This window comes from Lolium rigidum, chromosome 1 (genome assembly GCF_022539505.1).
Source record: "Lolium rigidum isolate FL_2022 chromosome 1, APGP_CSIRO_Lrig_0.1, whole genome shotgun sequence".
Lineage (NCBI taxonomy): Eukaryota > Viridiplantae > Streptophyta > Magnoliopsida > Poales > Poaceae > Lolium > Lolium rigidum.
Genome location: NC_061508.1, coordinates 267472990 through 267487153, shown reverse-complemented (window position 1 = coordinate 267487153; position 14164 = coordinate 267472990). Strand labels below are relative to the sequence as shown.

The 14164-nt window shown below is 40.1% G+C and overlaps 1 protein-coding gene across 1 annotated transcript in view; it reads left to right on the top strand.

The window, feature by feature from the left end:
* Positions 1-14164, top strand: part of LOC124658499 (NAC domain-containing protein 75-like) — a 28128-nt gene that overhangs the window by 5565 nt on the left and 8399 nt on the right. The gene's annotated exons all lie outside the window — the stretch shown is intronic.

The window sequence follows — 14164 nt, the reverse complement described above, 5'->3', positions numbered from 1 at the left end:
AGATTGCCACATCTCTGAAGTTATAAAGTTCTTGCAAAAACTTGCTAAAAGTCCGAATGCTAGCGCTATAAACTTGGCTTTCACAAAACATATTACAAATGCTCTCATAAAAGCTAGAGAAGAGAAACTAAAACTTGAAACTTCTATTCCTAGAAAGCTAGAGGATGGTTGGGAGCCCATCATTAAAATGAGGGTCAAAGATTTTGATTGTAAATGTGATCTTGGTGCAAGTATTTCTGTTATGCCTAAGAAAGTCTATGATATGCTTGACTTGCCACCATTGAAAAATTGTTATTTGGATGTTAATCTCGCTGATAATGCTAAAAAGAAACCTTTGGGGAAAGTTGATAATGTTCATATTATGGTTAACAATAACCTTGTCCCCGTTGATTTTGTTGTCTTGGATATTGAATGCAATGCATCTTGCCCCATTATATTGGGAAGACCTTTTCTTCGAACCGTTGGTGCTACTATTGATATGAAGGAAGGTAATATTAAATATCAATTTCCTCTCAAGAAAGGTATGGAACACTTCCCTAGAAAGAGAATGAAGTTACCTTATGATTCTATTATTAGAACAAATTATGATGTTGATGCTTCGTCTCTTGATGTTACTTGATATACACTTTCTGCGCCTAGCTGAAAGGCGTTAAAGAAAAGTGCTTATGGGAGACAACCCATGTTTTTACTACAGTATTTTTGTTTTATATTTGAGTCTTGGAAGTTGTTTACTACTGTAGCAACCTCTCCTTATCTTAGTTTTGTGTTTTGTTGTGCCAAGTAAAGTCTTTGATAGTAAAGTAAGTACTAGATTTGGATTACTGCGCAGTTCCAGATTTCTTTGCTGTCACGAATCTGGGTCTACCTCCCTGTAGGTAGCTCAGAAAATTAAGCCAATTTACGTGCATGATCCTCAGATACGTACGCAACTTTCATTCAATTTGGGCATTTTCATTTGAGCAAGTCTGGTGCCCTAATAAAATCCATCTTTACGGATCGTTCTGTTTTGACAGATTCTGCCTTTTGTTTCGCATTGCCTCTTTTGCTATGTTGGATGAATTTCTTTGATCCATTAATGTCCAGTAGCTTTATGCAATGTCCAGAAGTGTTAAGAATGATTGTGTCACCTCTGAACATGTTAATTTTTATCATGCACTAACCCTCTAATGAGTTGTTTCGAGTTTGGTGTGGAGGAAGTTTTCAAGGATCAAGAGAGGAGTATGATACAATATGATCAAGGAGAGTGAAAGCTCTAAGCTTGGGGATGCCCCGGTGGTTCACCCCTGCATATTCTAAGAAGACTCAAGTGTCTAAGCTTGGGGATGCCCAAGGCATCCCCTTCTTCATCGACAACATTATCGAGGTTCCTCCCCTGAAACTATATTTTTATTCGGCCACATCTTATGCACTTTGCTTGGAGCGTCGGTTTGTTTTTGTTTTTGTTTTGTTTGAATAAAATGGATCCTAGCATTCACTTTATGGGAGAGAGACACGCTCCGCTGTAGCATATGGACAAGTATGTCCTTAGGCTCTACTCATAGTATTCATGGCGAAGTTTCTTCTTCGTTAAATTGTTATATGGTTGGAATTGGAAAATGCTACATGTAGTAATTCTAAAATGTCTTGGATAATTTGATACTTGGCAATTGTTGTGCTCATGTTTAAGCTCTTGCATCATATACTTTGCACCCATTAATGAAGAAACACTTAGAGCTTGCTAATTTGGTTTCTCTAGAGTCTAGATAACATCTAGTATTGAGTTTTGAACAACAAGGAAGACGGTGTGGAGTCTTATAATGTTTACAATATGTCTTTTATGTGAGTTTTGCTGTACCGTTCATCCTTGTGTTTGTGTCAAATAACCTTGCTAGCCTAAACCTTGTATCGAGAGGGAATACTTCTCATGCATCCCAAATACTTGAGCCAACCACTATGCCATTTGTGTCCACCATACCTACCTACTACATGGTATTTATCCGCCATTCCAAAGTAAATTGCTTGAGTGCTACCTTTAAAATTCCATCATTCACCTTTGCAATATATAGCTCATGGGACAAATAGCTTAAAAACTATTGTGGTATTGAATATGTACTTATGCACTTTATCTCTTATTAAGTTGCTTGTTGTGCGATAACCATGTTTCCGGGGACGCCATCAACTATTCTTTGTTGAATATCATGTGAGTTGCTATGCATGTCCGTCTTGTCCGAAGTAAGAGAGATCTACCACGTTAATGGTTGGAGCATGCATATTGTTAGAGAAGAACATTGGGCCGCTAACTAAAGCCATGAATCATGGTGGAAGTTTCAGTTTTGGACATATATCCTCAATCTCATATGAGAATAATAATTGTTGCCACATGCTTATGCATTAAAGAGGAGTCCATTATCTCGTTGTCCATGTTGTCCCGGTATGGATGTCTAAGTTGAGAATAATCAAAAGCGAGAAATCCAAAATGCGAGCTTTCTCCTTAGACCTTTGTACAGGCGGCATGGAGGTACCCCATTGTGACACTTGGTTAAAACATGTGCATTGCAAAGATCCGGTAGTCCAAGCTAATTAGGACAAGGTGCGGGCACTATTAGTATACTATGCATGAGGCTTGCAACTTGTAAGATATAATTTACATAACTCATATGCTTTATTACTACCGTTGACAAAATTGTTTCATGTTTTCAAAATAAAAGCTCTAGCACAAATATAGCAATCGATGCTTTCCTCTTTGAAGGACCATTCTTTTTACCTTTTATGTTGAGTCAGTTCACCTATCTCTCTCCACCTCAAGAAGCAAACACTTGTGTGAACTGTGCATTGATTCCTACATACTTGCATATTGCACTTGTTATATTACTCTATGTTGACAATTATCCATGAGATATACATGTTACAAGTTGAAAGCAACCGCTGAAACTTAATCTTCCTTTGTGTTGCTTCAATACCTTTACTTTGATTTATTGCTTTATGAGTTAACTCTTATTTAAGACTTATTGATGCTTGTCTTGAAGTACTATTCATGAAAAGTCTTTGCTTTATGATTCACTTGTTTACTCATGACATTACCATTATTTTGATCGCTGCATTCATTACATATGTTTACAAATAGTATGATCAAGGTTATGATGGCATGTCACTTCAGAAATTATCTTTGTTATCGTTTTACCTGCTCGGGACGAGCAGAACTAAGCTTGGGGATGCTGATACGTCTCCGACGTATCGATAATTTCTTATGTTCCATGCCATATTATTGATGATACCTACATGTTTTATGCACACTTTATGTCATATTCGTGCATTTTTCTGGAACTAACCTATTAACAAGATGCCGAAGAGCCAGTTGCTGTTTTCTGCTGTTTTTGGTTTCAGAAATCCTAGTAACGAAATATTCTCGGAATTGGACGAAATCAAAACCCAGGGTCCTATTTTGCCACGAAGCTTCCAGAAGACCGAAAGGGATACGAAGTGGGGCGACGAGGCGCCGCCACCATAGGGCCGCGCGGCCAGAGGGGGGCCCGCACCGCCCTATGGTGTGGGCCCCTCGTCAGCCCTCCGACTCTGCCCTTCCGCCTACTTATAGCCTCCGTCGCGAAACCCCTGAGGCGAAAAACCACGATACGGAAAACCTTGCGAGACGCCGCCGCCGCCAATCCCATCTCGGGGGATTCCGGAGATCTCCTCCGGCACCCCGCCGGAGAGGGGATTCATCTCCCGGAGGACTCTACACCGCCATGGTCGCCTCCGGAGTGATGAGTGAGTAGTTCACCCCTGGACTATGGGTCCATAGCAGTAGCTAGATGGTTGTCTTCTCCTCATTGTGCTTCATTGTTGGATCTTGTGAGCTGACTAACATGATCAAGATCATCTATCTGTAATACTCTATGTTGTGTTTGTCGGGATCCGATGGATAGAGAATACCATGTTATGTTAATTATCAAGTTATTACATATGTGTTGTTTATGATCTTGCATGCTCTCCGTTATTAGTAGAGGCTCTGGCTAAGTTGATGCTAGTAACTCCAAGAGGGAGTATTTATGCTCGATAGTGGGTTCATGCCTGCATTGACACCTGGGGAGTGACAGAAACCCCTAAGGTTGTGTTGTCGTTGTTGCCACTAGGGATAAAACATTGATGCTATGTCCGAGGATGTAGTTATTGATTACATTACGCACCATACTTAATGCAATTGTCCGTTGTTTAGCAACTTAATACTGGAAGGGGTTCGGACGATAACTCGAAGGTGGACTTTTTAGGCATAGATGCGGTTGGATGGCGGTCTATGTACTTTGTCGTAATGCCCAATTAAATCTCACTTGTACTTATCATGACATGTATGTGCATTGTTATGCCCTCTCTATTTGTCAATTGCCCGACTGTAATTTGTTCACCCAACATGCTTTTATCTTATGGGAGAGACACCTCTAGTGAACTGTGGACCCCGGTCCATTCTTTTATACTTGAAATACAAATCTGCTTGCAATACTTGTTTTACTGTTTTCTCTGCAAACAATCATCTTCCACACAATACGGTTAACTCTTTGTTACAGCAAGCCGGTGAGATTGACAACCTCACTGTTTCGTTGGGGCAAAGTACTTTGGTTGTGTTGTGGAGGTTCCACGTTGGCGCCGGAATCTCTAGTGTTGCGCCGCACTACATCCCGCCGCCATCAACCTTCAACGTGCTTCTTGACTCCTACTGGTTCGATTAAACCTTGGTTTCTTACTGAGGGAAACTTGCCGCTGTGCACATCACACCTTCCTCTTGGGGTTCCCAACGGACGTGTCAATTACACGCATCATTGGGCCTCCAAGAGCAGAGGTTTGTAAAACAGCAGCAAGTTTCCCTTAAGTGGATCACCCAAGGTTTATCGAACTCAGGGAGGAAGAGGTCAAAGATATCCCTCTCAAGCAACCCTGCAATCACGATACAAGAAGTCTCTTGTGTCCCCAACACACCTAATACACTTGTCGGATGTATAGGTGCACTAGTTCGGCGAAGAGATAGTGAAATACAAATGGTATGAATGAATATGAGCGAGTAGTAACGGCGCCGTGAAAATAGCTTGCTGGGCGTGCGCTTGATGGTAGTAATATTGCAGGAAGTAAAGATGCGGTAGAACGAGTAAATAAGCGATGATTGCAGTATTTGAAAACAAGGCCTAGGGATCATACTTTCACTAGTGGACACTCTCAACATTGCAATCATAAAGGAATATAAATAAGCACTTCACTATGCTATTACGAATTACTCTCCGGCAAGATAACGAACACTAATTCATCATGTAGGCAAACCTTAAAGATGTATTCCCAAGTACTAATAAACACCCCACGCCGTCACTCGTGAGCATTCATAGGAGGTACTAACACACCACAATTTCATAGAGACATCCAACTCAAATCATAACTCGGTGAATAAGTATTCCGTGAAATATAGCCTAAGAGACCCACACGGTGCACACACTCGTCACCTTTACACACGTGGGACAAGGAGTCTCCGGAGACCACATAAGTAAAATCCACTTGAATAGCATAACGACATCTAGATTACAAGCTCATCATATGGATCTCAATCATGTAAAGCAGCTCATGAGATCATTGTATTGAAGTACATAGGAGAGAGATTAACCACATAGCTACCGGTACAGCCCTTAGCCTCGATGGAGAACTACTCCCTCCTCATGGGAGACAGCAGCGTTGATGAAGATGGCGGTGGTGTCGATGGAGATGCCTTCCGGGGCACTTCCCCGTCCCGGCGGCGTGCCGGAACAGAGACTTCGTCCCCCAGATCTTGGCTTCGCGATGGCGGCGGCTCTGGAAGGTTTCTCGTACCGTGGCTTTTCCGTATCGAAGATTTAGGTCAGAGACCTTTAAATAGGCGAAGAGGCGGAGTCGGAGGGGGTACGGAGCCGCCACACAATAGGGGGGCGCGGTCAGGGCCTGGGCCGCGTCAGCCTCATGTGTGGGCCCCCTGTGGCTCTCCTCTGGTCCCTCTCGGGTGTTCTGGAAGCTTCGTGGAATTCTAAGATGCTGGGCGTTGATTTCGTCCGATTCCGAGAATATTTCCTTACTAGGATTTCTGAAACCAAAAACAGCAGAAAACAACAACTGGCCCTTCGGCATCTCGTCAATAGGTTAGTTCCGAAAAACGCATAATAATGACATATAATGTGTATAAAACATGTGAGTATCATCATAAAAGTAGCATGGAACATAAGAAATTATAGATACGTTTGAGACGTATCACTCCTACAGAGAGATCTACTCAAATTCGTGACAGCTCAAAATCTGTTTCTGCGCAGAAATCCAAATCTAGCAACAATTTTCTATTAGAGACTTTACTTGGCACAACAATGTAATAAGCATGATAAGGAGAGGTTGCTACAATAGTAACAACTTCCAAGACACAACAAAACAGTAGCAAAATAAAAAACATGGGTTATCTCCCAAGAAGTGCTTTCTTTATAGCCATTAAGATGGACTCAGTAGATTTTAATGATGCTCACATGGAAAATAGAAAATGAAGCAAAAGGAGCATCAAGAAGCAAATTCAAAACATATTTAAGTCTAACCCACTTCCTACGCATAGGAATCTTGTACACAAATAAATTCAAAAAGAACAAAGTGACAAGCATAGGAAGATAAAACAAGAGTAACTTCAAAAGTTTCAGCATATAGAGAGGTGTTTTAGTACCATGAAAATTTCTACAACCATATTTTCCTCTCTCATAATAATTTTCAGTAGTTTCATGAATAAACTCAACAATATAACTATCACATAAAGCATGTTTTTCATGATCCACAAACACATATTTTTATCAAGCTAAAAAATAATAGGATCAAAACTTTCAAAACCACTTTTATCAATATAACAAGATGATTGATCAATCTCAAAAGATATGGGACTCCTAGATAAAGTCAAGACCTCTCCAATCCCATTTTCATTAGTAGTACAATTAATATTATCAAGTAACATAGGACCATCATCTAGAGATTTATCATAAACATTTGACAAGCAAAACTCTTTCGTACCATGCATTTCGACATTAGGCACAAACAAAGCATCTATTATATATTAAAAGTACATTACGGGCTAACCAGAAATTAGAAAAATAGTCTAGAAAATCTCACAAAAATTAGAAACATCTGACCATCAGTTTAACTAACAAGAGAATGTCAGCCAATGGATCGTAAAAAAAATTACTAGCATGAAAGTTAAAATAAATTACCCACCAATGCCCTTGATAAGTCGTACCTTTTCAAAATTAAATAGCTAACAAGATAATAAGGTCACGTATAGCTTCATCCGAAGGAATGGAAAGCTGCGTTCTTCCATTTAAGAAAAAGAAGCTACGTCCTACACAGTCACCACATTAAATCTGGCTTTCACTTTGTGAGCCGTCTAATATGCATACACATCTATTTTGGTGCACAACAAGGATTCAGTTTTGGTGGGAGCAGATGGTTCCAATTTTGGTTGCCTTACGCACATAGTAGACGACTCTACACCAGCAATCCAGATACAATTTGCAAGATCGATAGAGGAGTTCATGTTCTCTGAGCCGCGGCCATGGCAAGGTCATACAATCTTAGAAAGTTCTGCCGGCCATGGCCGGACGCACGGTTTGATCTTAATTATGGCGAGAAGTTCTATCCTTGGCGTGGATATTTATCCAATGCAGAGATTTCCCAAATTTCAGTTTAGATACATGGAGATGCACTATGAATTGATCCAATCTGGACGCATTGCAAGGTGATCTAATCTACATATTGATATTTCCATGAAGAGTTTGAGACTACCGATCAAAATTGGCTGAAGATATGTGAGTTGCCAGTTTTCTATTGACAGACTTCGAATTGACATTGTCAATCTGCTGGATCGTCGCGCCCAGACCAAGAAAACAAATTGTTGAGATGGCTTGAGAGAAGCCACGCAGCAAAGCTGATCGAATCATCAAGACCTAATTGATTTGTTTATACGTACAACCCTTAAAAGCTAGCTAGCTTCATACGTAATTGATATGGTGCTCTTATGATGCAACTCAGTGGACGAGGCTAACTTAAGCTAGCTTTGCTACGCTCGGAATCGCCGGAATAGGAATCAATTCTACTTAGGCTTGATGTGTACGTATGTATACGTGTGTACATCAGCATAAAGCAGTATGGGGAAGCACACAGGGCAAGAAGCAAATCTCCACTCGATCCTATCCTAAGTATTGTCTGGATAGGTGACCTACACTGCCGTGTTCATGGCTGACTGGGTGTCAACTGTGAGTAGTCCAATTCGTATTTACAAATCGATCAGGCGCATAGTGTTGGAAATATATTCCAAATACTGATGATTTGGATCAATCATGATTCTTATGAATTATGTAATTGTGAAATATGCATCAACCCTACTTAATTACTGTTTGTTTCTTCAACTTCATTTATGAAAGGACATCTCACTGTTGTTGATTTCAAAAGGTATGCATTTTGTTGGCCTGGGTTTGATTATCAGTTAACCGGAGTGTATTCTTAGTCATTCGGCGGCTCTACAATATACTCTCTCCGGTCTCCGGTCTATTTTAATTGACTCAAATTTAGTATAAAATTGTACTTATTCCGAGTCAACTAAAAGAGACCGGAGGGAGTAGTTGATATTGAGTTATGGTAAAAGCTAATATATACTATTTAGATCACTCCAGAAATATATCTAGGGTTTTCCGCTTCTGCGGTATATATTTTTGATGTACGCATCACTTAGATTTTTAACGTTAGTGTTGTTGATTTCAAAAGGTATGCATTTTGTTGGCCTGGGTTTGATTATCAGTTAACCGGAGTGTATTCTTAGTCATTCGGCGGGTCTATAATATACTCTCTCCGGTCCATTTTAATTGACTCAAATTTAGTATAAAATTGTACTTATTCCGAGTCAATTAAAAGAGACCGGAGGGACTAGTTGATATCGAGTCATGGTAAAAGCTAATATATACTATTTAGATCACTCCAGAAATATATCTAGGGTTTTCCGCTTCTGCGGTATATATTTTTGATGTACGCATCACTTAGATTTTTAACGTTAGCTATTGTTCCATTATTTTTTTCCTAAGAATGTCCTCTGCAGCCTTCAATATAGACTACTGTAATCGTATGTCCTCTGCGTACCATATTTTCTCTACATGAGCGGGTACATTGATGTATCAGAATTTTCTATGCTTATGAATATTGAATAGTTGTTAGTTGTTACCCTGAAGTTTTGCAAACAGGTAAATCATGCGATGGTCTATTACGTTACCCTTATCACTAGCTCATATGCATGCTATTTTTCCGACAAAATGGCGAATTATTTAATTTCAAGGCTTCGCATCAAGTTGACACAAGTAAACGAGTTTGCGTCCAGCCTCTCCATGTCAAGAATGCACACATCCGCATGAGCGAAGGTCAAAAATTCGAAAGCTAGGATCCAAGTTTGACTCATATTTTTTTTCAAATATCTGCACGAGCTCTGCGCGTTTTGTATTAAGCTTGAGGAGGAAGAAACTCCAAAGTTACAAACAAGCCCACGACATCGTAGACTCCCACAGACACAACTAGGTTACCTCTTCTTGTGACCTACCTCTACCAACAGCCCAGCTGCCCCAAGTTTGACTCATATGGCACTTAAAGTTTTGGAGGGTCAATAAGATGACTATTCCGCCATCCATATGGGTTAAATAGATGCAAGTCCAGCAGCTCCAGTCGTGTACATAGCATAATAAACAATTCGTCGTGCCCCAACTAATATAAACGGTGTTCCTACGTTTGCTTATTTTTTTAGCCATGATTAGTGTCAGATGATTTTCCTATACATAGTCCTAAATATTGTTTCTTCAAATAAAGCTTTGGTAGCAAGGTTTATGTTTGTTATTAGTTATTACATCATATTGTTGGTTGTCTTTTGTTAGTGGATTGATGCTGAAGCAGAACACTGAACTTAGTTACCTCATATTGTTGGTTGTCTTTTGTTAGTGGATTGATGCTGAAGCAGAACACTGAACTGTGTTTTGAAATAAATAAATATTTAATGTTCTGAACGCTGAACTGAGATTTTTCACAAAACAATATAGAGTATTGACATTTTTAAGAGCTATAAATAATAGTAAAATATTAATTAATTGACTTTTTTGCATCTTATAATCCCAAGAAAATAAGGATTTTTATAATTGGAGATGCTGATGGCTATGTTTGAGAGGGTCCAAAATGACCCAGTAATTAATACGTGCAGTCCAATTTTTCAAAATATATCTATAATTTACATGACACAAAGAACATAGAACGAAAATAAAGTTTTAAAATTATTAAAATTTCTTATTATGCACAATATTTATTTCATAAAATAATCTAAAATATAAAGTGAAATCATAATTTCCTACTAAATGTGTTTTCCTAAACTACAAATATATTGACCGCGCGAGAGCGCGGGCCACCTTGCTAGTTATCATAAAATTTATCAAAATAGCATGGATTATCATGAATAACAGTAGCATAATTATTCTCACAAGTTTTACTCACAGGGAATATTTCAAGAGAATCCACAGGAACATAACATTCATCCTCCTTTGGTAAGCATGGAGGACAATCAAATAGTGTAAGAGATAAAGAGTTACTCTCATTAGAAGGTTGGCATGGGTAGCTAATCCATTCTTCCTCCTTTTGTTCATCACTCTCCTCCTCTTTTTCATCCAATGAGCTTTCAGTGTTCATCAATTTCTTCTTTCACAGGTTCCCTGCAAATTGTGAGTGCATTCTTGTGCATGAATGAGTCTCTCTTTATAATCAATGATATAAGGATTATTGCTGTAATGTTCTATGCAAAAATCAAGGATAGAAGAGACATAATCTTTAAGGTCCTTACAAGCAACACAGAGTTTCATAATTTTTAGACATGAAGGATTCTATTTCACAAGCTCCCATAAATAAAACAAATTGTTCTACTTCTTCGAACCCAAGATGAATATAGTTATTCCAATTATAGTTCACAATTAAAACTTCTTCACTAAAGCCACATTGGAATTTAAGATGTTTAGTATCCTGTTCAGAGCAACAATTTATATCATGGCGTTTAAGCAAGATTTTAGCAATTGTATTCAATTTTTCTATCACAACACTCATGACTTTACCCTTTCCTGATTGTCTATAATTCATATATAATTCTATAAGCTCCAAATAGGTTGTGGGTTCTTCCATAACAACAGTTTTTAATTTTTCGGTTTTTCAAATTTTTATGGATTTTCGGGTATGTAGGAAAAATAAAACAAGACAAAAACAAACTAGACAAAAGTAAACTAAGCAAAATAATACTAGACGGAAATAAACTAAGCACAAATAAACTAGACAAAAGTAAACTAAGCAAAACAAAATAAAATAAAAACAGAGAGAGAGGTAGAGTGTACTCCCTGGGTGAACTTATGAGTAGAGCTATGCCTCCCCGACAACGGCGCCGTGAAAATAGTCTTGATAACCCACAAGTATAGGGGATCGCAACGAGTCTTCGAGGGAAGTAAAACCCAAATTTATTGATTCGACACAAAGGGAGACAAAGAATACTTATAAGCCTTAACAACTGAGTTGTCAATTCAGCTGCACCGGAAAAGCACTAGTAACAGTGGGTGATGTGAAAGCAACAATAATATGAGAGAAATAGTAACAAGTAATACGATAGCAGATAGTGAGTAACACGAGAGGCAATGGCACCAGAAAATAGTTGATACTACTTCTAATGGCATATAGGACTGAGTGAGTATTTGATGATGAAAGATGGACCGGGGTTCCCATCTATCTACACTAGTGGTAACTCTCCAATAACAAGTGTTGGGTGAACAAATTACAGTTGGGCAATTGATAGGATTGAAATAGCATTAAGACAGAACATCAAGTTTATTAATCATGTAGGCATGTTTTCCATATATAGTCATACGTGCTCGCAATGAGAAACTTGCATAACATCTTTTGTCCTACCAACCGGTGGCAGCCGGGCCTCAAGGGAATCTCATCGGTAATTAAGGTACTCCTTTTAATAGAGCACCGGAGCAAAGCATTAACACTTGGTGAAAACATGTGATCCTCATATCTAAGCCATCCCCTCCAGTTATCCCAGTTGATGTCACTCTGGGGCCTCGGGTTCCGGACATAGACATGTGCAAACAACTTGTAGATACAATCTAAGCAATAATTATAGAGCTCAAATCTAAGATCATGCCACTCGTGCACTAGTGACAAGCATTAAACACAACAAGATTGCAGCAACAATAACTTCACAAACTTTATAGATAGACTGATCATAATGTAACAATTCATCGGATCCCAACAAACACATCACCGATTACATCAGATGGATCTCAATCATGTAAGGCAGCTCATGAGATCATTGTATTGAAGTACATGGGAGAGAGAGTACCAACTAGCTACTGCTAGAACCTGTAGTCCATGGGGGAACTACTCATGGAGCATGATGGAGGCGGTGGCGTCGATGGAGAAGGCTTCCGGGGGCACTTCCCCGTCCCGGCGGCGTGCCAGAACAGAGATTTTGTCCCCGAAATGGAGTTTCGCGATGGCGGCGGTGCCCCTGGAGTCTTTCTGGAGTGTGATTGATTGATATAGGGTTTTCGCGTCGCGAGGAATATATAGGCGAAAGGGCGGCGCGAGGGGGTGCCCGGGGGGCCCACCCCATAGCTGGGCGCGCCTGATACGTCTCCAACGTATCTATAATTTCTTATGTTCCATGATACTTTTATGATGATACACATATGTTTTATACACACTTTACATCATTTATATGCATTTTCCGGAACTAACCTATTGACGAGATGCCGAAGTGCCAGTTCCTGTTTTCTGCTGTTTTTGGTTTCAGAAATCCTACAAAGGAAATATTCTCGGAATTGGACGAAATCAACGCCCACGATCTTATATTTCACCGAAGCTTCCAGAGAGCTAGAGAGGGACCAGAGGGGAGCCCTGGGGGACCCACCCCACAAGGCGGCGCGGCCAAGGGGGGGGCGCCCCCTATGGTGTGGCTGCACCAGGACTCCCCCGAGGCTGCCCTTCCGCCTACTTAAAGCCTCCGTCGCGAAAACCCTAAACCGATAAGCCACGATACGAGAAAAGTTCCAGAGCCGCCGCTGATACGCGTACAGCACGCGTCCGTTGGGAACCCCAAGAGGAAGGTGTGATGCGTACAGCGGCAAGTTTTCCCTCAGAAAGAAACCAAGGTTTATCGAACCAGGAGGAGCCAAGAAGCACGTTGAAGGTTGATGGCGGCGAGATGTAGTGCGGCGCAACACCAGGGATTCCGGCGCCAACGTGGAACCTGCACAACACAACCAAAGTACTTTGCCCCAACGAAACAGTGAGGTTGTCAATCTCACCGGCTTGCTGTAATAAAGGATTAGATGTATAGTGTGGATGATGATTGTTTGCAGAAAACAGTAAAACAAGTATTGCAGTATTCGATATAAAAGAATGGACCGGGGTTCACAGTTCACTAGAGGTGTCTCTCCCATAAGATAAATAGCATGTTGGGTGAACAAATTACAGTCGGGCAATTGACAAATAGAGAGGGCATAACAATGCACATACATGATATAATGAGTATTGTGAGATTTAATTGGGCATTACGACAAAGTACATAGACCGCTATCCAGAGCATGCATCTATGCCTAAAAAGTCCACCTTCAGAGTTATCATCCGAACCCCTTCCAATATTAAGTTGCAAACAACGGACAATTGCATTAAGTATGGTGCGTAATGTAATCAATAACTACATCCTCGGACATAGCATCAATGTTTTATCCCTAGTGGCAACAGACACATCCACAACCTTAGAACTTTCCGTCACCGTCCCGCATTTAATGGAGGCATGAACCCACTATCGAGAATAAATACTCCCTCTTGGAGTTAAGAGTAAAAACTTGGCCGAGCCTCTACTAATAACGGAGAGCATGCAAGATCATAAACAACACATAGGTAATAGATTGATAATCAACATAACATAGTATTCTCTATCCATCGGATCCCGACAAACACAACATATAGAATTACGGATAGATGATCTTGATCATGTTAGGCAGCTCACAAGATCCGACAATGAAGCACATGAGGAGAAGACAACCATCTAGCTACTGCTATGGACCCATAGTCCAGGGGTGAACTACTC